The following is a 25,586-nucleotide window of genomic DNA, read 5'->3' on the forward strand; positions in this document are numbered from 1 at the left end:
GCTGGAGGAATGGATGGGGTATCGTTCGCCCATATCTGTGTCCCTGTTTTTCCCCCTGTACTTAGGCTCTGGCTGTTCTGCTCAACCATGTTCCTCTCCCTGTTCCCTAACCCTGAGAGGCCACTTGACAGGGCTAGATGGGAAGGAGCTGATGACAGCACTCAGTCCAGCCCGTTTGGCAGAGAATTCAAAAAAGGTCAGGGTCTCAGGCGATGGGCTCAGACAGTCCTGAGTTTGAATTCTACTAGCTGTGTGAGCTTGGGCAAATTATGTAACCTCTCTGGGCTTCTGTTTTCTGTGTGAACATTGGAGATAATCATAGTACCTCCTTAACCCATGGAGCTGGAGTGAGGACTAAGTCAGATAATGCAGTGGGTGGCAGAACTCGGGAAGGATCTACTCTTCTTTGTTTGTTTTTGTGTGTGTATGTGTTTAATATCAGGCTTTATTGTGGGTGGATTGGTGGGTAGCAACCTTATGAATCCTTTGTTACTATAATCTGCACTTAAGCTAGATGTGATATGTTTCTGCTTCTAAGGGCCAGATTATTATTCACATTAAACTTGTGTTCTTCCAGTCTTGTCCATCTCATTGAATGAATCCACCCAAAGCATCTCCTCTTCTTGTTCCGGTGCCCAGTGTGGGCCGCCCTCCCAGTATCGCTGCCTTTCATGGCCCCAGGAGCAACGGGACACAGGGTGGCAGAGCTGGAGGGACCTTACTGCTTACAGGGTGCCCTTCCCTCCTTGGTGATTAAGGGTCAAAATCCAATCTTGTTGTTGTTGAATCAGGCTTCATGGTTTTTCTCTTGGGGAGAAGGAGTCTGTAATGCTCCACCTGCTTTATCTTAGGGAGTCAGGGGACCCCTGACACAGCCCTTGGAATTACCTGCCACTCGCCGTTTTACTGGAAGAAACAGAACTCCGAGGACCTGCCACATGATCTTTCTTGAGAAGGTTTGCCTCAGTAAAGCTTTATGAGGCTGCAGGTAGACAATTTATCCTATCATTTAACCTGGTTTTTTTTGTTAAAGGAAGAAAGGTAATAATTGTGAAATGCAGCCTGTAGGGAATAAACAAAATACTTCTGTGCTTAATAAGCCTTTCATTCATTTTCTTTATCTCCTGCTAAGGACTTTTTCTCTTTTCTTCAATGGAAAAATCATTTTGTCTATTTTTTCCTCACTGAAAGACCTTAGTAGAAGAAATATTCTGGGATATTTGGTCCTCTGCCCTTCTTTCTCTTTCCTAAAGCTCTGATTTAATCACTCCAAAGCATTGCAGCCAAAACCCAGTTAGGAATAAAATAGGATGGGAGTGGTGCCGCCAGCTTGCCCAAGGGGAGCATCTCACCACCTGGGGGTGCACACAGTGGGGCAGGCCCTGCCCTGCATCTCAGAACATTGGCGTTGAGTGTTTTATGCGCAGAACTTTCCGCCAGCTGACAACACGCTTGAGTGCACGTCCAGCCCTGGCCCAGGAAACTGGACCCCCGCTACCCGGAGTTACTGGGGGCGCACCGGCCGACCAGGCTCATCCCATGGGAGGGACCCAAGAGAATAGGCACGAGCATCTTTCTGCCCCGCAGGGGAGGTGCTGGCGTGAAACAGAGGGCCCCAGGCAACGAATTTCCGACAGCCTTCGGGAGTGAGGCATCCGAGGGGCGTGGTGGGGACTCGCTCTTTCCTGGATGCTCATGGTCCAGGGAAATCATTTGAAAAAGATGTTCTGGGGAGGTCTTCCTTCCCAATCATGTTTAAGACTGAACTAAGTGGAAAACAACAGAGGGTGGAGGAAGTGGAGGGATTGCAACTGCCAAGCAGCGCCCAGCCTATCTGCACCTATCCAGCCTCCCTGGGTGGGTGCTTCAGGGAGTGAGCCGGGTTCTGCCTCTCCTGGGCAGACCACGGTCATCCTGAGGCTGCGGAGGAGAGGTCATGAAGCCCAGCCCCCCTACCCCAGGCCTCGCTGAGGTGTGGACACCAGCCCCCATCCCCTGAGCCCCACCTTTCCACCCATGTTAGGGATGATCTTGATGACATTGTGCCACGCATCCTTTCGTTTGCTTGCATTTGCAGCCAGAACTAAAGCCCAGCCATTGTTTTCATCTTTCAGCATCTGGAACATTTTCCTTCACTGCTTTCAGATAGTGTCTAAATGACACCACTAAATGAAATGGAAGCAGTCAGATCTCTGGCCCCGGCTAGGGTTTGCAAATGAATGACAGTGAAGGTGGCTTCCCTTGCCCACTGCTGGCACTTAATTCACTCAAGCATCAGTGAGCTCACCTCTCAGGACTGGCACATCAGTGACTTCACTCAAATAACTTTCCAGGCAGAGGCAGAAGTGACAGCCTGTCCTGAACCATTATGTCACTCCCCCAACCCCTGCCCGGTGTAGACAGTCTCCGATGGTTTACCACCGCATGTGAATACATCCAGCGTGCCGAGCCTGGCATCGCAGGCTGCGAGCATCTGGCCCCTGCCGCCTTTCCAGCCTCCCTCCCCACCTCCATGTGACCTAAGCTCTAAAAGAACTCTACCCACCCTTCCCTGAACATCCTCTGCATCTTCCCACTTCTGGGCTTTTACTGACGGCATTGCCTTCACTGAAATGCCCTTCCTCCATCTCTACCTGTTGAAATCCCATCATCCTGCGGGGCACAATGCAAATGCTATATCCTTGATGAAGGCTTCTGTGAGTTCCAGAGCCCAAAGTGATTCTGGGCTCCATTGTGACTTTTTGAATTCCCATCTCCTTGTCCCTCGCAGTCCCTGGTTATCCTCTCAGCCCTCATCTCTGGTGTGGGCCTTCAGCTTTCTGGACCAATTTCTGTTCCACAAACATCACTGAAGTTCTTCAAGTTCCAACTACTGTGTTAGATACTGGCAATACGAGGATGAATAAGAGACCGAGGGGCTTCCCTGGCGGCGCAGTGGTTAAGAATCCGCCTGCCAATGCAGGGGACACAGGTTCAAGCCCTGGTCCAGGAAGATCCCACATGCCGCGGAGCAACTAAGCCCGTGCACCACAACTACTGAAGCCCACATGCCTAGAGCCCGTGTTCCACAATAAGAGAAGCCACCGCAATGAGAAGCCCATGCACCACAACGAAGAGTAACTCCCGCTTGCCACAACTAGAGAAAGCCTGTGCACAGCAATGAGGACTCAATGCAGCCAAAAATAAATAAATAAATAAGTAAATAAAAGATAAGAGACTGAAGGTGTCTTTGAGGATGTCAAAGCCCAGTGACCAGACAGGCAGGTAAACACCTAACTGTGATGAAATATATTGAGACACAGGAACAGAGCTCTGGGACTGCACAGGGATGGACAAGGGCCCAGAGCTACTGAAGTTCCCTGTGTGTCCAGGGAACTGTCACTGGTCTCTGAGTGGGCCAGAAAAAGGGCTCGTGTAGGAGCATGATGGGAAGAGAAGCTGGAACACCATGTCTGTGATGGTTAATTTTATGTGTCAACTTGGCTGAGCCAAAGTACCCAGATATTTGATCAAACATTATTCTAGATGTTTTTGTGAAGGTTTGTTTTAGAAGAGATTGACATTTAAATTAGTGGACTTTGAGTAAAGCAGATTACCCTCCATAATGTGGGTGGGCCCCATCTAATTAGTTGAAGGTGTTAATAAAAAAGAGACTGACCTTCCCCAAAGAAGAGGGAGCTCTGCTGGCAGATTGCCTTTGGACTTGAGCTACAACATCAGTTCTTCTCTGGGTCTCCAGCCTGCTGGCCTCCTCTGCAGATCTTGAACTTGCCAGCCTTCACAATCAATGAGCTAATTCCTTAGAATACATCTCTCTCTCTGCCCCTCCCTGGCAGCAGTGGCGTCCTGTCATGCAGCCGTCAGTAAGGAGTTTTTGTCCCATTACCTGCAATGTTTGGAAAGCCGTCACTTCCTTTCCATTCCCACAGACTCAGATTGGACTTTCGTCCTCAGGAACTGCTGAGACTCTGTCCTACCTCATCTCTCTGGCCATCTCCCATCCAGCAGAAGGCTCTGCTGTGCCCTGCCTGCCTGCCAAGGGAGCTAGCCCCTGCATTGTGGAAGCTAAGCGAAGGAAGTGAGTGTATGGATTAGGAAAGCACCCAGGTGGAGATGCTGGCCTGGGCAGGTATAATCACAGCCGGGGCTACATAGACAGAGCCTGTTGAGTCCTGTCTACTTGCTGATAGGCATCGAGAAATGAGTGGCCCTCTGCAGGATGAGGTGGGGAGAGCTAGGATATGGCTTATGAACTGCAGACTTTAGGACTGCCCTGCCCAAGGTGAGTGAGGCATCGGCACACGAGGGAGTAGCCCAGCTCCACGGACCGGACCCAGACTGCAAGGGCAGGGATGCTCAGACTTGAGGCGGCTGGATTGGAGGAGCCCAGAAGCTCAGGGTCACTGGTTCCGCATCTGGGGGTGTCACTTAATCCCATGCCACCCTGGCTAAGGAGGCTGATTTTTTCCCATTGCTGTCAGATCATGCTCGGGTTCTGGAGGGGACCAGCAGGGGCTGGGGCTGGGGCCGGCACAGGCGGGGGAAGCGAGGCAGGGCTGACAGTTGTCCTGGTACCATGTAGCCTTTCTTAAATTAGCGGTGGGGAGAGGAGATAGGAAAGGAGAGCCAGAAAGTCAGCAGTCAGACTTTTCCGTGCCATCTGTGATGGGAAGCAGAAGGCTACCGAGAGAAACCACGTGCTGGGGCGAATTGGTAGAACTTGAAAGCAGAAGTGACATGCCATCCTGCTAAATCAAGAGGCTTTCCTTTCCTTTTTTTTTTCTTTTCCCCTCCCCTCCCCTCCCCTTCTCTCCCCTCCCCTCCCCTCCCCTCCCCTCCCCTCCCATCTCCTCCCCTCCCTTGCCCTCCCCTCCCCTCTCCCCCCTCCTTTTCCTTTTTTTTCTTTCTTTCTTTTTTAAACACAGAGCTCTGTGGAGTCTCGAAGTCATGGTACTACTAAGAAAATACAGATCTAACATTTGGGGGAAATAGGAAAGGAAGCATGTAAGCTAACGAGCCAAGATTAAACTGAGCCACAGTGGGTGCTTCAGTGCAAAGCAAGGCTAGCTTTGAGTGTAGGAGTTCGATTTTTTAAAATCTTGCTACAAATGGGATTCCTAATCTATAACACCATTTAAGGGATGTTATTTTTCAGAGAAGATAATCACCATCGGGTCATTACATGCCTTAATTTCTTACCTTTTCTTTTATTACTCGTGATGAGGAGTAGTTGAACTGGGGGGCCTGTGCTGCCATGTCTGGCCCAACCAGCCTCTGGTTAGTGAGCACTCCACGTCTTGGAGGAATTAAGGAGTCTTTAGATGAGTACTTGACACTTTTAGCCTTATTCAGATACGTTAAGGGCCTCATAAAGTGTGTGCACTTCTCGGGGGTGGAGTACTTCCATCTTTGCTCAAGCAGATGAGGGAACCGGGACTCTGAGGAGCTGTAGAACCTGAACCCAGTTGACAGCCAATAGTTTGCAGAGCCAGCAGCTAACAAGGCTTGTGTGATTCAGAAACCTGTTCCCTTTCTGCCATATCGTCTTCTTCCTGCTGCCTCCTCACCAGTCCTAAGGGGAGGAGGGGGTGGCCTGGAGGTGGAGAATATCCACCCTGATTTGCCTTTAGCCCATGTTCATTCCTCTAGCCTCCTGCTTCTGCACACAGGAATCGCCGCCCTGAGCCGATGCCCCGGTGATGTTACGCACAGGCCCAGCGTCACCTGAACACGGCTGTGTACCTTTAAGCACAGCTCAGCCACATGTGCCCTTTCTCTCCTGGTGCCTGTGATCTTATCCCACCGTAGCCTGGCAGCCCTGCTGACGCATCCCCACACCACCTTCAGGGATTGCCCTTCGCCTTGCTCTTCCAGTGGTGCATGCTTAACCGAGGGACCCGCCCAAGGACACATGAGCCTGTCACCGTGCACTGGCGGAGACACAAGTGTGGTCCCAGCTACCTGGTCCAGGCGTCTTTCCTTCCACCAGCCTGATGCTCAGCGGGGCATCCTCAAAGGGCCTCTCCAGTGTTGGCAGTACACTTTGCTTTTTCCCTCTGGTTGAATTGATCACTTTTCAGCTCTCTGTTGGGTGTTATTAACTATGGCTTACGCGGAATTATTGCCCTGGGAGCAGGTGACAGCTTGTTCTCTCACTCCTGATGCATCACGTCAGTAACCGATTGTCTGTTTTGGCAATGTAGACTCTTGAGACTTTAAACATTAACAAGGATCTTTGTTTCCTATGAAACGAAGACACCAACCAATACTGTGTTTTTACTTGTGGTGAAATAGAATAAGTCCTGGACTGAGAGTCAGAAAACCTAGATTTAAGCTCCAGCTGCTTGACCTTGGTTGCTTCGCATCACTTGGTTACCCTTAACGTCTTCAAGTGTGAGATGGAGACACCCAGTGTAAATTCCTTACCGGGAGTCAAAAGGCGGTCAGGACGTGAGAGACCACTACCCTCTACAAAAGTTTAAGCAGCTGCCAGACATGGAAGGTTAAAACCACATTCCTCATTGTTTCTCCTCCGGGGTCCACAGGCTCGCAGCTCTCATTGGGCGGAGAGAACATGTGGGTTATAGACCACACAAGGCCCCAAGGGCAACCTGGAGAGTTTTATACTCTCACTACCCCTCATCTCCATGAGAATCACGAACGAGAGCATAAAGGCTGATAGAATTGTGTTTCACTTCAAATGGTATAAAGGAGGGGGAAAGATGATTGCATATCTTAACGTTATTTTATCCATGCTCTTCCCTCCTCCCTTCCTCCCTCCCTCCCTCCCTTCCTCCCTCCCTCCCTCCCTCCCTTCCTTCCTCCCTCCCTTCCTCCCTTCCTCCCTCCCTCCTTCCCTCCCTCCCTCCCTTCCTTCCTCCCTCCCTCCCTTCCTTCCTCCCTCCCTCCCTCCCTCCCTCCTTCCTTCCTTCCTCCCTCCCTCCCTCCCTTCCTTCCTCCCTCCCTCCCTCCCTTCCTTCCTCCCTCCCTTCCTTCCTTCCTCCCTCCCTCCCTCCCTCCCTCCCTTCCTTCCTCCCTCCCTCCCCTCCCTCCCTCCCTTCCTCCCTCCCTCCCTTCCTTCCTCCCTCCCTCCCTTCCTTCCTTCCTCCCTCCCTCCCTCCCTCCCTCCCTCCTTCCTTCCTCCCTCCCCTCCCTCCCTTCCTTCCTCCCTCCCTCCCTTCCTTCCTGCCTACCCCCCTCCCTTCCATCCTTCCTTCCTTCCTTCCTCCCTTCCTCCCTCCCTTCCTCCCTCCCTCCCTTCCTTCCTCCCTCCCTTCCTTCCTCCCTCCCTGCCTCCCTCCCTCCCTCCCTCCCTCCCTCCCTTCCTTCCTCCCTCCCTTCCTTCCTCCCTCCCTCCCTCCCTTCCTTCCTCCCTCCCTCCCTTCCTCCCTCCCTCCCTCCCTTCCTTCCTTCCTCCCTCCCTCCCTCCCTCCCTTCCTTCCTCCCTTCCTTCCTTCCTTCCTCCCTCCCTCCCTCCCTCCCTTCCTTCTTCCTATGCACTCATCCATGCGCCCATGCATCCATGCGTCCATCCATCCAAGCATCCATCCATCCATGCATCCACGCATCAAACTTTCACCGACCACCTGTTAGACCCTATTATGTGGGGATATACAATTGATTAGGTCACAGCTTTTGCTCTTCAGTTGCTTACTGTAGTGAGAGAGACAAATGAGTAAACAGAGAATTAAAATATTATATGACCAAGTTCTGTAAACTTGATCAAGCAGCCTCCCCTCCCTCCCTTCCTCCCTCCCTGCCTTCCTGCCCTCTTTCCTTCCTCCCTTCCTCCTTCTTTCCATCCCTTCATTCTTGCAGACAACAGGGTGCTTAAGGGGTGCCTAGACTCTGTTTTCTTTTTTCCTAAGAAACACCAATATAGGAAGAAACTGCTCTTTTTGAAGCTGCCTGTAACGTTTCTTTTCCTCTAGAGATAGAGGACAGATTTTTCATTAATTGCCTATTAACACTTTAATGGACCTTCTGGTTATGAAACTCATAAATCCCAGATCATCTTCTGCAATGGAGACGTTTAAGACAACAAGAATCTAAATGTTTTACATAATTAAAATGTCTTCACTGAGGGCAGAATGTAAGTCTCTGATGATTTTTCTTTAGAAACAACATTTTTTTTCTTCTGTGGAAGCCTCAGAAAAGACCTGCCTGCCCTCCAATTTGGAAAGACATGGTCCTTTGGAAACCGAGGGCAAAACAGTGAGAGAATAAATGTCTGTTGTTTTAAGCCACCAAATTTGTGGTAATTTGTTACAGCAGTTCTAAGAAACTAATACATCAACACACACACACACACACACACACACACACACACACACAATTCTACACCAAAAAATGCAGAAAGAAAACTGTAAATAGGGAGGAATACTGAGGTGTAGCTCTTCACCAGTTCTTGAAATTTAGAATGTGAAAAACTCACATGCACAGAAAGGTAATGTCTCCACTACGTGAGGGAGAGATTGCTGGAAGGGATTTACCTTCTCTCTTTTCTCGCTCACTCTAAAGGGTCAAGGAGAGGCTGGTGGATTCATGCGGCTGCTTTAAGCAGTTGTCCCATCTATATTCCCTCCAAGCCCGTCGGTCCCTCTCAGCCACAGAAGGGACTTGCTGAGCAAAGCCTGACATTTTCTAGTTCTTCTTGGGTCTGCACCTGCGACTACCCTCACCAGGCAGGCTGACAAATCCCTAAGATGCCAGCACAGAATTCCTTTGGTGGCCTGGATGTGGCATGTCCTCCCGTCCCCTGAAGAGAGTGTCTCAAGGCTCTGTGTTAACAGATGACTATTCTCCGAGCAGAATCATGAATACCCTAGTGGCTACAGGAGAGTTGAGACCAGGGTGGCCCCCTTAGCTCGGGATGGCCAAACTTAAAGAAAAGTTCGTTAAGGTTATGGAGCAGTTTTGTTTACTGGCCCCAATTTAAGCTTACCTGGAGCCCAAGTGAGTGTCCATCCAACACGTCAGAAAGCTCCCTTATCCACAAAAGGTCCACGGTTTGCATGACTGGGAACATTGCCCCCATGGAACTGGTGTAACCAGTTTACTGAATGGACTAGACTTGATGCAGCGTCAGCAGAAGAAACGTGATGCTTCTTCTCCATCCTTGCCTTTCCTTCCCCAACTTTTTGACCTATCTGTCTGATCCCACAGCTTTCCTGGTCAGTTTCAGATCTTAATGAGCGGTCTCACTTTTAGGTTTTAAAAAAATCAAGTCTAATATCAAAGCTTGGGTGTCTCCAATTTAAGGCTTTTCACCTGGAAGCCTGGAGCGGGTAGAAGAGCCTTGGGAGCTGCTGCTTGCTTCGGATCCTGACTGACCCTCAGCTGGGCAGAGTTGCCCTAGTATGTGGGTCATCTTTGCTGTCTTGCTTTCTTTCCCTTTCCTTTTTAGGCAGTGACTCTGCTGCTTGACTACTTGTGATCATGAGGTTGCCATTGTCAGGATGCTCCAGGAGGGGAAATTTAAGGCTGAGCGTGATAAGCTTTGGTGAAAGGTTTGGGGAAGGAAGTGAAATGCCGTTTACATTTAGATGATTTAGGGATTCAAGCCCTGTCTTTATTAGATTATTTGTGGATTTAAATCCTAAAGTTAATTCAGTCTCATGTCTGGTAAAAATATTTTAAAATCAGTTACATTGGTTTGACATCATAGGAATTAAACTATATGAACGTAATTTGAATTTATTTTCTCCTAACAGGTAATCATGCTGCCATTATAGAAATTTTTGCCTTATACAAGTTGGGCAGCTGGAAACATATGCCCTCCAACATATCAAGGACATTTAAACCAGAATCTCTTAAAACCAGCTTCAGTTTTAATATAAAGAATGTATTATGCATTACATGGAAATAATATACACTTGGTATATTTATACCTCTAAAATATTTGAATAAACAAGTGTCCTTGCAAATAGGAAGTTGACTTTTTGAGATGGTTTTACTATGAAAATGCTTATCACGAAGACATTGCCTTTTTTTAAATTAATTTTGTTTTATTGGAGTATAGTAGATTTACAATGTTGTGTTAGTTTCTGCTGTACAGCAAAGTGAGTCAGTTACACATATACATATATCCACTCTTTTTAAGATTCTATTCCAATATAGGTCATTGCAGAGTATTGAGTTCCCTGTGCTACACAGTAGGTTCTCATTAGTTATCTACTTTATATATAGCAGTGTGTATATGTCAATCCCAACACATTGCCTTTTTTACTACTACTTAAGAAAACTAATATTTGTAATTTTCCGGCTTCATACCCCATGAATTGTATGGCAACAAGAGCACAGGGTCAGGACAAAATAAGAAGCCAAAAAAAGTTGCATTCTGTAGCTGGACCATGAGTATTCGGGGGGTATTTATCCTCTCAAAGAATGATACTCCTGCATGTTCTGTGTGCAACAGTAAATCATATTTCAAATTCTGCCCTGAATGAACTTATCAGCAGCCTCTGCCCACGTCATTCATTGCCTCTGACAGATCTATCCCCCAGCTGGTGTTGATTTCTCCCTGCAGTGTGGGGAGACCATTAATCTTGCATGTTTTCTCACTCGGTGGGTTCTTTTTCTTTACTGAGATTTTAAAACAGATTGTGGCTGCTTCCACTGACTTTTGAGAGATTTTTTCATGTGTCCTCTTTTAAACAGGTTGTGTAAAAACTAATTCCTTGAGTAGAACTGGGGTCACGGGCAGAAATTTTGTCGCCAGCGGGGAGCTTTGATTTTGTCATCCTTCCCCGTGTCAAAATTGGTGGTGGGGGGACTGCCCATGGAAGCATTTATTATGAAGCATCTGAAGAGATGCTCTGGCACCATCCTGATAGGTGATTCTTCTCCAGGCCTGATGAAGCCCCTTCCTGCTGCCTCCTGAGCTGCACTGATAAGGCCGTGGAGACTCACAAAATCAAATGCCAACAGCAAGGGAGGAGGGAATTCCTGAAGCGGCAGCTGCCCTGTGGACCTCTGTAGTTGAACTTTGCAGTGGGCAGTTCTCTGGCTACAGAGAGAGAAAGGGTTGTCTCTGCCCAAGCAGCAAGGAGCAGAGTGATATAATTATCTAGTGAAGACAGGTGTTTGGAGACATCAGTTCTTGCTGAACAAAAGAATGGGTGTGCAAAACTGGACAATCCACTTTAGGCTTAGTAAGCCCTTCCTTCTCCTTGGCTGGTTATTTCTTTTTTTCTTTCTGAATGATTTACGACATTATCTGAACTGCCCACTTCCTATAAAGTTTCCATTTTCTCTCGTAAAAAGGCTTTTGATTTAGTATAATTATTTAAAAGTGGCAAGGGCACCCCAGTTATTGAATGCTTACATGGCTTCTCACCCCACATTAAAGCTCTTTGTAGGATTCAAAGCAAGTGAGACAAACCTACAGAGAAAAAGGCTGTCTGCTTCTATCAGACTTATTAATCCCTTATCAAAATGCATCTCTTTCACGTTCCATTGACTGCAGAGCCTGTGAGGTGACCTGCTGGCGGCCTATCTGAAAGCTCCTTTAAAACCCCCATTCTGCCTGCATTTGGTACAGGCACCAAATGAAGAGATTGCTTATCCACCTTTACAGGTTCACGCTGAACCCTGCTTCTGTTCTCAGTCATGACACCTTATGGAGACCCTCCCGATCAAGACACTGCTGCCCATTCTCTGATTTCCATCCTTCCCTCCTCTTCTTCTCCTCCTTCTTCTTCCCCTTCTTCTCCTTCTCCTTTTCCTTCTTCTTCTTCCTGGATTTGATGTGAAGCACTGTGTGATCTCTGGTTACGAACTTGGGTTCTCTTGGTAGCAATCTTGGTCTATCCTGGCTGTATCTTCAGGTCGCCTGAGCATACATCATTCTGGTTATATTTGACCCCAAGACCTTCCCAATCCAGTTCCATGCCCAGCAACTTTTACCAGGTTCAGCCTAACCCTGGAAAGAGACAAAAGGCCCAATGAATAAGGTGATTAATGATAGAATGTTCATGATTAAAAAAGAGTTGCTAATACATTGGAAAGAATCCAATAATGTATATGGAAGCACTTGTTTACTCTTGATTTCTGTACACTTTCAAAACTATTGTTGTTCCTGACAAAGGCAATACTAAGTAGCTGCAGTGTTTCACTGTATTTGTGTTATTAGCTGTAGCGTGGAGTTCTACCTGAATAAGAGACACCAAGGCTAAGAGGCAGAGATGGGGTTTTCATCACGACCTCTGAGCTCTGAAGGAGCATTTGGCCTGTGGAGGTGGTGAGCCCTCCTTCAGCATTTACTGAGCTCCTGTTCAGTGCCTGGAGAGGTTTAGGGGCTACAGCTACGACCAGATACACAAAGAGCCTGAGCTCATAGAACACCTATTTTAGTGGGAGAAGAAAAGAATAAAGAAATAGGCAAGTGCGTAAATAAGAAACTCTCAGGTGGTCTACCCAAGGAATCTCCCTGAGCTTTTGAAGGTGAGCAGATCGGATCCCTTTGTCTCTAGCTCTCCCCCTTCTAGAAGCTGTCCGCCTACGGGAGCCCTCTCCCTGGAAGCTCTCCTCACCACTCTTTTTTTTTTTTTTTAAATTGGGGGTAGGATGCTCAAATTCATAGAAAGGAGATCGTTAGATGTGTTTTGTTTTGTTTTGTTTTTTAATTAATTAATTTATTTATTTTTGGCTGTGTTGGGTCTTCGTTTCTGTGAGAGGGCTTTCTCTAGTTGCGGCAAGCGGGGGCCACTCTTCATCGCGGTGCGCGGGCCTCTCACGATCGCGGCCTCTCTTGTTGCGGAGCACAGGCTCCAGACGCGCAGGCTCAGTAATTGTGGCTCACGGGCCCAGTTGCTCCGCGGCATGTGGGATCTTCCCAGACCAGGGCTCGAACCCGTGTCCCCTGCATTAGCAGGCAGATTCTCAACCACTGCGCCACCAGGGAAGCTCTCTCCTCACCACTCTTATGTCCAACAGAAACAGTCAGGCCCCAGCCCATCAAGTCTTCCTAGTTCTGCTAGCACTTGGGCCTCCTCTTCCTCATCTATAAAATGGAGTGTTAGACTCCATCCTGAAGGTCTCTCCTACCTCTGCAATTTGAGGCTGAGAAACCGAGGCGGCTGGGACAGGAACACAGGTGAAAAAAAAATTGTTTTCTTCTTCCTATGCCTAGAAAGATGTGTTACAAGTGTTCTTCTGGGGCACATATTTTTAAGTTTTTTCAAGTCAGAGACCATATATCCCCCCTCCCCATTAAAAAAGAAAACATTGCCTAATATGGGGCTGAAAGCCCAGAATATGCCTACCTGGGACCTGCTTATTATAGTGTTTTCCATCATCCTCACCACCGCCATGACCATGGCTACCATGTCATAGATCCTACTGTGCACCCGGAACTGCTCTATAGTTGCCTACATCATCTCACTTAACCCTTACTGTAACCCTGCAAAGGAGACCAAGTTCTCATTTCAGGATAAGAAAGTGGAAACTGAAAGAGTTAAGTAACTCTGCCAAAAAAGTGGCAGAGCTGGAATCATATCCAAGTGCAGATATCCAAGGCACTCTTTTGGTACAGCTTATTGTATTTGTGCAAATCTTTAACAAAAAAGTGTACATAAATCAAACACCAATCAAAATTGAAATTACGGAAGCATCAGGAATACAAATGTGATTTACAGTCCTCAGCCGCTGCCTTGTAAGAAGAGGCCTTTATTGCTGAGGATGGTGATGGACAATCAACGTCTCTGCTTAGACCTCACCTCGGGGCCCTTGAACTTCTTCCTTCTGTCTCTGGACGTCTGAACAGCTTCCTCCCTCCCTCCATCGAGACCTTTGTGCAAATATTGAAATATAGTCATCCCTCAGTATCATGGGAGATTGGTTCTCACCCCCCAGACCCATGGCTACCGAATTCCAAGGATGTGCGAGTCCTTATGGCATAGCATTTTCATATGACCTATATACATCTTCCGGTATAATTTCAATCACCTCTAGATTACTTGTAATACCTAATACAATGTAAATGCTATGTAAATAGTTGCCAAACACATGGCAAGTTCAAGTTTTGCTTTTTGGAAATTTCTGGAATATTTTTTCAAATATTTTCTATCCATGGTTGGTTAAATCTGCAGATGCAGAACCCATGGATACAGAGGGCCGACTGTACTGTCTTCTCAGAGTGAACTTCTGGACACCTGTGACAGTTACCAATTTACTACCTCTCGGCTCCAAATTTATTCTTCAGTACCTGCTCTGCGGTGATAGCATGGAGTCTGAAAGCGTTTCTCCTTACAGTGGTCTGATGTTAAGTTCTGTCAGTAGAGGGCGCTAGAGGGCTTCTTTTCCCGGTTCCAGGGCTGCTGTGGTTTTGTTTTCTCTTGCTCCTGTCGCACAGTGTATCCAGCAATGCACGTGCAGGGCGTGCAGATCCTTGCGGTGCTCTGGCCCTGGCCCTGGCGGGACAGCCGCCTCGCACCCACACGCAGACCCTGCACACTCCAGGCCGGGCACCGCCCAGCCGGCCGGCACTGCAATCTTATCTCCTGACCTCCTCTGCACCCACCTGCTGGCCTCACGTCTGGTGGGCTTTCTTCAGCTCCGGGCTCCTGCTGAGCACACGTCTCCAGTGCTTGACAGGCGCAGTGGCGCCCTGTGCTCTAGCGTGAGGCTCCTGCAGAGTCACTTTCTGTACCATTTGTCTCCTGCAGCACTGCCTCTTTCTCCAGCTCTTTGTTTCCTCAGAGACTCCTTCCCCAGCTCCCTTTCCAGCAGGGCTGGGCCCCCACCAGCTTCCCTCGGCACCCCAGGGGTCAGATTTCCACGTGGTCCAGCCATGACTTCCCTACCAGTCAGTGAACTGAAGCCCCGGCCTCTCCAAGGCCGTCGGGATCTCAGCTCCGGGGCTGGGCTCATCCTCGGGTGGTCTGTCTCAGCCCCGGAGGGAGTGTCTGATCCTTACAGCTGATGCTTCTGTATTCTTCAGAATTCTCTTTAATTCTCCCCAGCCTCCCTGTCAATCCCCTGTTAATAATTCTTTATATTTACCTTTCCCTGTTCAGGATACTGTGTGGCTTTTGTCCGCGTATTGGGAAATGCCCTATCTCAGGGTTTCTCAAGTTCAACACTAGTGACGTTGGAGGCTGCATCGTCCTTAGTCTTGTGGGGCTTTCCTGTGAGTTGTGGGATGTTGAACATCATCCGTGGCCTCTCCCCACCAGATGCCGGTAGCACTCTCACCGTTGTAACAATAAAAAGTGTTTCCAGACGTTGGGAAATTCCCATGGGAGGCAAAATCTCCCCTGACTGAGACCCACTGCCCTATCTCACACCTCCCCTTCCCACCTTGTCTTATCCTATTTCCGTTTTTTTTTTCTCTTCACAGCACCGTTCACCACTTAGCAGTATATTTATTATATGCAGATTCTTTGCTGCATGTCTTTCTGAGTAGAACGTAAAGGACATAAGGGTGCGGGCTTTGTTTTGTTTCCTGCTGTCACTCCAGCACCTAGAACTCTGATACATTGCAGCTACTCGATAGATAGGAATGAATGAATGAATGAGTGAATGGGTGTGAGGAGACAAGTTTGGAGAAGGCAGGAGAAAGTGCAAGGCCCTGAAAAGAAAGGATAAGATGCCAAGAGAGCTGGAGGGAAGGACCCAAGAGTCCAGAGGCCGGGAGACCCTACATGAGGAGGGGTGGTGGGCGTAGAAGCAGCCGGTGGCCCACAGGGCACATGGGTCAGAAGGTGCCCATTGGGATTTGGGTGAGTTTTGCTGCACGCAGACATCGGAACCCTCTCTTTATCAAATCTTCTGAGCTATGTCTCTCCATATACTGTGTAATGAGGTTTTTCTTTCAAGGAATGAAGGCAAATTCCATGTTCTGCCCCACGGCTGGCACTTACTGAAGACAGACCCTCCCAGGAGCGCTCAGTCAAGTCTGAGTGACCCAGATAAACACATTCACCCACCAGGACTCTGAGTCACCCCAATGCCAGTGACACTAATGCCTGTTCTCCAGCTTGGTTTTCTTTAAGGTTCACTTTCTCCCTGAGGAAGCCTGAGGACCCCAAGAGGCTGGTAGCAGAGGTGCCGCTAATTACGTGGGTGTGATGAACAGTGCAAAGCGCTAATGAACAGAGACTAAACTGGCTTATTTAACAGTTATTTTGAGAAGAGAATTTTTTTGCTTTTGCTGAACTGGTCCGTTTGTTTAAATTAAATGAGATGGTAATGGGCGTGACAGTGTTGGTTAAAGTGCAGGGTTTCATAAGACTGAGAGGCGTGATACTATTACTGTTAAGTGGACACGTCTGCTTTCTGTTAACAAGGCTCTGAACGGGGGGCACATCAAAAGGTTTGCTGGGGAAGAGATTCTGCGCCACCTGCTAAGGATGCCTGTTAAGGAAGCCAGGGCGGTCAGCCGGTCCTTCTCCTATCCTCCACAGGGGGCGCCACTGAGCCAGATGCGGGTGTACCAGTGTCTCCTGGATACACCCTCCAGTTGAACTGGAGATTTCCCTGGGGGCTGAAGAAGCTTCTGTCTACTGTGACTCTCCCAAAATAGCCTTCTCAAGTGTGTATAGGCAACCGAACAGGGATGCAGGACGTTGGGAAGATAAGATGGGATACCGCTGATGCTGTTTCAGTGCTCTGTGATGTGAATACATACGTCCTAGCTCACTAACTGTGCACATTTTCCAGGGGCTTTTGATGACATTTTCCTGCTCCATCGGAGAAACAGAAGGTCTTGTGAACAAACACAGATCAAAAACAGATGTTTTACGTTCAGAAAGGAAAAGACTGAAATGAAATCCACCACCATGACATGGATTACCAGTTTCTTTTATGAAGTCTGATTTTACTAATGGGTGCCCTACGTAGATGAAATAAAAAGCATGAAAAAGAAAATAAAAGTTTACTTATTTTTTCTCATCTTGTGCAGATTTCTGGGTCAGTCCATTGCTCTGAACCACGAGTCTCTCCAGGTTATAATGTCCCTCATTTTCTACAGAAGCTATGCATCTCAAAAAAATTTTGCCCCCAAAATTCCATTAAACAAGAATTAGAGAGTGATTTCAGTTTAGGCTTTAGAACTGTTTATGGATAGCCTGAAATCCCACCCTCTTCCTGGAGCTTTCTGAGCCTCCATCATAGTAAAATGCGTACCATGTCCACGTCATTACATGGTTGAAGGAGGTGGTAAATAGTGTAATATGTGAACAATAGAGCATATTACATAGAAAGTGCTCAATAAATGATAGGGATTATTAAAGTTATTGTGCTTCAACGTTTGGATGCATGGTTTTTCTACCTTGCACCTGCAGTCAGGTAAAGCCAGCAGGCAACATAAATGACTCTCTGGGAGGTGACTGTAGAGGCCAAGTCATTGAGCCGTTAATTCAGTCTCCAGGAAAAGGGCACATCGGTTAAGAGAATGTTTATCAGACGCCCACCCCCTGCCTTGCAGTAAAAATATGTTTTGAGTTTTTCCTGTGTGTGCTGGACATCATGGGGGCAGATGGAGGTGTGACACACTTTCACAGGTGGTGATTTTGTGGGTCCTGAATTTTATCGAAATCTTGTTAATGCTTACTGAGTCAGATGAGATTAGGTACCCACTGTGAATTCCAGGATATTTCATCAGCGGGGTCACACTGTAGGTTGGGGGTACTAAGGAACATAATTTATTGTTTTTCTCTGATTCCTTCCTCTAAAGATCCAGCCATTTTTCCTAATCCCCTTTCTTTCAATGACTACTATGTTGGGACCTACATTGTGTCAAAACAACTGACTACTTCATGAATCAAATCCTGGTTAATTAAGTGAGGGGGTAGTCAAGCAAACATTGCAGATAAAAATCTCTTTAGGCTGTGAGAAGTAACTGAACTCATTTCTGTGTGTGTAGCTCGTGAACTCAACCTCAGAAAAATCCTGGAAAAAAAATAAGTTTTTCTTCCTATTAGGAAGACTACTATTAGGCTGGACTACTGGTTCTGTACAAGTAAGGAAAGAAAATTCTCAATACAGTAGAAGTATTTTTATGGCCTGGAGACAATTTAATAATAAAAAACTATTGAGAAGTTTTTCCTATTGAGCTCAGCTCACAGAAATATGTCTTGCACTCAGCTGCCCTCTATTGGCTGAAACATGGATTATTCTCTCTACCAGTGGCTTCCCTGAGGATAGAAGAGTAATGATAACGTGTTCACAAATACTCATCTGATGCATTTTGTACATGTGGACCAGGATAAAGGTCTATTTGGATTTCAAATTAACACATTTTTATGAAACGTACCCTCCACTCCTTATCTCATCTCCTTGACTTGCCTAATTTCTCTTCTTAGCGCTTATCCCATTTTATGGATATCCACTTATGTATTTGCCCTTTGTCTGTTTCCTTGACTAGAAGGTAAGCTTCATGAGATCAAAGACTTCATTTGGTTTACAGCTGTATCCTTGAGCCTAGAAGAATGCCTGGCACTTAGTAGCTGTTCTATAAACAGTAGTTGAATAAATGAATGAGTATCAAGTATATCTTAGGACTGGGTACTGTGATCAAAGATTAATAACACATGATTCTGGCCTTTTAGGGCCTACAATATAGAAGAATTGTACCAAAAAAATGATGGTTATAGGAAGAGCTGTCAGCACAACTATTGCATTGTAATCTGGGGGAGATAGTCTCCAGGAAGTCACTCGTACTTAGCTTTAGTATTTGAGGAGCTGCCCTGTGGAAGAAAGATTGGACTATTTCAATTTATTTCCAAAGGACATATCAATTGGTAGAAGGTATAGGGAAATAATTTTGACTCAGCAAAAATTTCAGAATTGTCTGAAGTCGTCTTGGATAACTTTTCACCATCATCTGAGGCACTTAATCACGGCCAGGAGGAACTTCTGTCAGGAGATGTCATCAATTGTAATGATTCTCAAACTGGGATGTTTTTAAAGACTCGTTTTCCTGAGACCTTTCCCAGACATACTGAATCAGAATATCCGGGAGGGGGTCCCAGGAACCTCTTTTTTTTAGAATAAGCTCCCTGGCTAGTCAGATGCAGCTTCTGCAGACTCTTCGGGCGTCATTAGACTGGCAGACTGAGGCATCAGAGGGGTAATTGGACTGAATGATCTCACATATCTAACCATAAGGTTTCATGGCTCCAGAAGATCAGAGAAGTTACTGCCCTTTTACTAATGGTAATAGTGGTAGGTGTAGTCTATGGAAGGACTATCAACAAGATCAAACACCAAATCGAGAATGCCAGGATGGGATTCTGGCAGGTATCTTAAGCAAATATGTAGTAAAACTCCATAGATTCTGTCATCCTCAGAGGGTAGAAATGGCTAACCTTTAAAGCCCAGGCTCAAATATCCCACCTTCCAAATTCTGTATTGTGGTCAAGCTTGCGATGAATAATTCCTATATGTCTCATTCCCAATCTTTAGGGTTTGGAGAGGAAACTCAGATCATGGGTGGGCTGATTTTAGGGAGATTTATCACATGAAAGATGTATTTTGAATCCAGTCAAGGAAGAAGAAAGGTTCCTTGCTCACTACACTCTACCCAGAGAAGTTACTGTCTTTGTGTCATGCCCCGGACCTTTGAGTACACTGTCTTGGTCTTGTGGGAGGTTTGGTAATTAACGGGGGGAGTAGAGAAAGGAGTTAAAGGTTAATCACTCATCTTTCTCAGATTTTACTGCAAACAACTTTTATTTAGGAACTTGGACACATTGGACAAGTCCTAGCCTGCACTGGTCCATCCGCTGTAAGTGCCCAATAAATGCCAGTTGTCGTGATGGTTATTTACTGAGTGCCAGGATTCGGGTGTGAACACAAAGATGAACAGTCTGTGGTCACTGCCCTCAAGGAGCTTGGAGGCTGGCTGTGGCGATGGAATCACAACAAATGTGACAAATGTTTTGTACTGGAGTCCTTACCACTTGTGCAAAAGTGTGTGTCTCTGGTGTCCCCAGTTCAGTCTGAGCAGACATCGTGTGAATGAGGCCAGTTACTTGCCCTGCCCACGTTATTAACTTGCACGGGTTCATAAGCCTGGTTACCTTCCTGTTTTGTTTTGTTTTCTTTTCTTTTCTTAAAGGAGGAGGAGGAAAGGTTTATGCTTGGGTCCCAGGATAATGAAGAAAAAGACAGGAACCCGGAAGGGCAGCATGGAGCCCTTCTCCAGCCTGGTCTGAGAGGCTGGATCAACAGAAAGGGGAGAACAACAGAAGGTGAAGGGGGGCTCTTCAGAGTCGGGGTACACACAGAGTGTTTCAAGGCCCAGGTGATGAAATAAGGCACGGAGCTGAAGGAGAGCCATTTCCCCGTGCTGCTCCACAGACCAGAGAAGCCCAGAGAGGCAGAGGGACCAGGAAGGAAAGACCTTCCACCAGGGCGTCTGCTGGGCAGATGGGGGTGTCTTCCTTGAGGGGACTTGGGGTATCGTATCTCTAGGTGAAGACCAAGGCCCAAGTTTACCCATGGAGGGCTTGCTGAGTGCCTTTACTGCAGTCCTTGGAGGCCCACAGGAATAACTGGGGGATACTTTGAGGATGAACTTAAGGCTTGGGTCAGCAGGTTAACAAGCTAGTAAAACTCAGGTATTTTGGGTAATTATTTTGTATCACAGGCCGGGGAAGCCATGACCATTTCTGTTGTAGGAACACAGAATGGAGCCAGGAACCTGTGAGAGAGGCCAGGTGGATGGGGGCAGGGAAATCTGTGATAAGGAGGACGTTGTGAACTGAGCTTTGCAGGATGAGTAGGAGTTGGTTAGGCTGACATGGGTCAGCGAGTTTTCTCTTTTGAGCGTCTCCCTTGCACCTTCCCACCCTTTCCCCAACCTCCAGTATCAGCCTAATGCTGTGTGTGCCTTCTAGATAGACAGAGGGGAACAGAGCAGACTTTGGGGTCTCTCTCCAACAAAGTCTTCTCCAAGGCATGCCCAGTGTAGATTGCTGAACCCTGATTCCCCACCTGGCCCTGGTGGGGCTTGGGATTGGCCCCAGTGCTAGACCAGGGAGCAGGAAGCTGTCTCCATCCTTGTCTCTGTTCAGATTACGTATTTACATATGCACATGCAAGGGAGAGTGATTCTTATTAAACTGCAGGACAGGTTCTACTGGAAGACCCCTTGTTCTCCCTCTCTTGCCTGCCGGCATCGTGGCTAGACTGCTGGGCATGGAGAAGGGTGAAGAGACAGCTGGATTCCCAAACAGAAGCAGGCAGGGCGGGTGAATGAGGGGAGCTCAAATGAACCAATCAGAGAAACACTTTAAGGACCTGTTGAGGCCAGGCTGGAGATGGCTTTCCTGGGGAGCCTTCAGATTCAAGGGAGGTCACATTGATCTGTCTGCTGCTAACAGAAGGCAGGTGATTATTTTTGACCAAAGGTGTCAGGAAGCACACGAATCTGATAGACTGTCCAGTGTGAAGCATCAGGCTTGGGAACTTGAGTCCCACCCCCCCCAATCCCCTTTATTTTTATTATTATTATTTTTTTAAATATTTATTTATTTGGCTGTGTTGGGTCTTAGTTGTGGCACGCGGGATATTTGTTGTAGCATGTGGGCTTCTCTCTAGTTGTGGCGTGCGGGCTCCAGAACGCGTGGGCTCAGTGTGGAGTGAGAGCTCAGTAGTTGTGGGGTGTGGGCTCAGTAGTTGCAGCACATGGGCTTAGTTGCCCCGCGGCATGTGGGATCTTAGTTCCCTGACCAGGGATCAAACCCGAGTCCTCTGCATTGGAAGGCAGAGTCTTAACCACTGGACCACCAGGGAAGTCCCCCGATCCCCTTTAATTCACCCCTACTCCCTTTAAATCACCCTTGCAGGTGGGAACCAATCCATTCCCTATAGCAGGAATGTGGGCACATCCGCACTTTTGGGGTGGGGAGGGAGGCATCTTTCCTTTTCTACCACAGAATGCAGCCTTCTTTACCTGTATTCCTGGGGGTCTGGCGACCGTCTGAGAAGATATTCTCTTTCCTGTCACCTCTCTGGTCTCCAGAGTTTGGGAGGAAAACAGAGTTCAGGAAGCGAATGTAGACCGTAGCGATCGGGGTGATCTCTCACACAGGCCTACACACAAAGAAACAAATGGCAGGAAGCAAAAAGAGTCCATTTTGCTAAAGCAAAACTACTGTCTCTAGGCAGCTGCACTGCTGGTCTGGCTGGGAAGGGCTCCGCCACACAATTAAAAAGATAGAACTGTTTCCTGTTCAGTTAGCGTCCTTCCTGCTGTCGCCGCACCTGTTCAGGGGACCCCGGGGCTTTCTGTCCTCGTGCTCAGGATCTCACAGACCTGAGCTGTGGACCCTGTGCTTGTTTACCCCACCGCGGCTTCACATACATTTACTTGATGTGTGGAGGGATTGGAGAGGACCATGATGACGTGTAGGGCGAGCGGCAGCTCACCAAGCTTGCCAAGAATCTGATGCTCTGCGAAGATTAATTATGGGCTCAGCCTTTTACGTGCTCTGTCGTTCGGCAGACATCTCTGTTGCTTTCAGAAATTAATACCAATAATTAAAGCCAACCTGTCCTCTGCTTGAGAGCCACTCCAGCAGGGGTCCTGCTCCCCGCCACCTGGACACGCTTCACTGAATGAGCCCGGAAAGCAGCAGAGGACCAAAGGAGAAAGTGAGGTATGGGGACAGGGACTCCACGTGGGGAGAAGGTGCCACTCCCCATGCCAGCTGGGGCACGTGTGACTCTCCTGCACTGCTCCTGCCCCAAACACCAGCAGAGCCCTGAATGTGTTTTTATTAACTGGTGTGGTGAATTCAGTGGGAGAAATAATTCCCACAAATCATGCTGCATTGAATGCAAATTGATTTCTTTTTGCTGTGCTGCTATTTAATTAAGTCAATGCAGACTCTAGCACATAGAGAAGTGGAAGGTATACATTTTGGGGTAATAGGATTCAAACCACTCAAAGTCAGGTAATAGCAATGATGGCATATTTGGGGCTGGCTCATTGGATGGGGTAGCATGTGTTTTTTTGTTTGTTTTTCTCTTTGTTTTTGTTTTTGTTTTTGTTTTGGTAGAACAGGCAATCTTGCCCACATGGTTTATTTTTTAAATGCCCCAAAAAACTGTTAAAAATGGTAGTTAGATTCCTAGGCTAGCCCACAAAAACTTGTTTAACCCACACAATGCCGGACTGCAGGGCTGGTTCATTGGTCCATTGGAAACACATCCTATATCCCTTGTTTGGTAGGGACAGCAGCCTCTGAACTCTGAGAAGGACGGCACAGCTCTTTTGTTTGGTTCTAGGTAGTTTTACTATAAGAATCTTGCTCCAAGCAGTTTCGCTGCACAATGAATTGTGCGCTGTAAGACTATTTTGCTGTAAAAGATAGAATAACAATAATAAAATAAAAGGACATTAAAAAAGACATAATGAAATATGGAAAATTAATAACAAATTTTTAGAAGATTTTATTGTGAAAAATGAAAATACAAAACATACTTGCATACATATAATATGTATGTAGATTCATGGTTGTAGTTTTATTCCTGTATATCTTAGAGAAAACGATGATACTTGCTTTCTCAAAGTCGATCATGAAGGATTCAGGGTCTAATGTCGGATCTAAGTCTTTTATGATATGAAAAAATCTGCAGTGACTCTCTTCAGACTTCCCTGGAAGTAAAACAAACAGACAAGGGATGCTGCTATTTCTTATCAATATATGTAATGTATATAACTGGTAGCTCAGGTCTGGACTACATTTAAATGTTATGTTGCATACCTAGACCTTGTATTTCACCCAATCATCTAAGGCAGATTCTGTGCCAAATACCACAATTCTGTCTACATCCTGTTCTCCACCTTTAAATAGCAAAAAAAAAAGTCACCATTTTCAAGAAACTTATACTCATCAGGAATCACATAACCATTTTTGGAGGTGTATAGGAAAAGCTCGATTCTTCTTTTGCCTTCAACCTCTAATATTGCATGATAAATTTGGTAAAGACGTCACGACAGAACCAACTGTTTTATCTAGAACTAGCGAAAGAATTGATCATTGAGGACTGTTGTCAATTACTAGCTTCCCCTTCTATATTTGCCATATAAACTTTTGGTTTTGATGGGTGGGAGGGATGACGGTGCTCACCGAAGGATTTATAAATGCTATGCTGTCATTTTCTAGTGGAGAATGCAATCTGGCTTTACACTCTCTTATCTCACATTTCTGGTAAGTTTTCTTATCACTAAATTTTCTATCGAGTTGATATTCATAGTTGTTCTCATTGTGTTAGCACACAATTCACAAATAATTATAAAATACACAGTACTCTTTATTGTAAATTCCGTACAGCCATTTGATAACTTGCAGAGTGCTTTTGTTGATTTCCGCTGGACTCTTGCATCCATTGTCAGTCTATGGTTGGGATCAGACCATGAATTGACAAAATCAGACTATGAATAAATGTTTGATTACCATCCAGTTCAGCAAAGTCACTCAAAGCATTGACAAATGAGAGTGGCTTAAACATGAATGTTGGTGGATGCTGTTATTTCCTTTGAATAAGACAAGAGAAAAAAATGAAGACATGTAGGCACCCCATTCATTCATCAGTATGTGACATCTTCCCTGAATCAGACCACAGTTTTTGAACACTAGAAGAGCATTTCCTCATTTTTTGGTGTTATTCACAATCGAGCAGCCATAGATATGACATATCGTTATGTTTAATCTGCATCATTAACATTTTCTCTATCATCTTCTTAAGTCTGGACAAGAAACAAAAAAAAGAAACCAAGCCCTGGTTTGTAGTGTTTGCCAAATTCTGTGGTGTAAATACTCCTTCCATTATTTCACGCTACCAACTTGAGATGTGTAGTAGCATACCGTCATGTAGTATTTCCATGATAGAAGCACAATAGTAGAAAATAACCTTGAGACCATAGATAATAGCAAAATGTAGTAAAATAATTAGGAAGAGATATAAAATTTGAGTATTTATTACCTTTATTTTAAATATAATTTAAGTGTAAATTTATACAATTTACATTTTTAAAATAATATATTTATTTATTTATTTTTGGCTGCGTTGGGTCTTCGTTGCTGTGCGCAGGCTTTCTCTAGTTGTGGCGAGCGGGGGCTACTCTTCATTGCGGTGCGCGGGCTTCTCATTGCAGTGGCTTCTCTTGTTGCGGAGCACGGGCTCTAGGCGCTCGGGCTTCAGTAGTTGTGGCTCGCGGGCTCTAGAGTGCAGGCTCAGTAGTTGTGGTGCACAGACTTAGTTGCTCTGTGGGATGTGGGATCTTCCCAGACCAGGGCTCGAACCTGTGTCCCCTGCATTGGCAGGCGGATTCTTAACCACTGCACCACCAGGGAAGCCCACAATTTACTTTTAAATCATGGTTGTATTTAACAACTGGCTCGCAAAAATCCTAAAAATTTAACAATGGGCTCTCAAGAGCTGGTACAAACCAGCTTGAGCACACCACCGCCCGTATCACTCCCATGTAGGTGGGAAAGATTAGTTCTTATCGTAAATGCTGTGACACTTGGCTGCTAAAGTGGAACATATAAACAGGTGCTCAGTGCATGTATATTGAATGAATGAAGACTTTCAGTAGATTATCTATTTGCTCTAATCAAAGCACGTTC

Source organism: Balaenoptera musculus, chromosome 11, assembly GCF_009873245.2.
Source record: "Balaenoptera musculus isolate JJ_BM4_2016_0621 chromosome 11, mBalMus1.pri.v3, whole genome shotgun sequence".
Taxonomy (NCBI): domain Eukaryota; kingdom Metazoa; phylum Chordata; class Mammalia; order Artiodactyla; family Balaenopteridae; genus Balaenoptera; species Balaenoptera musculus.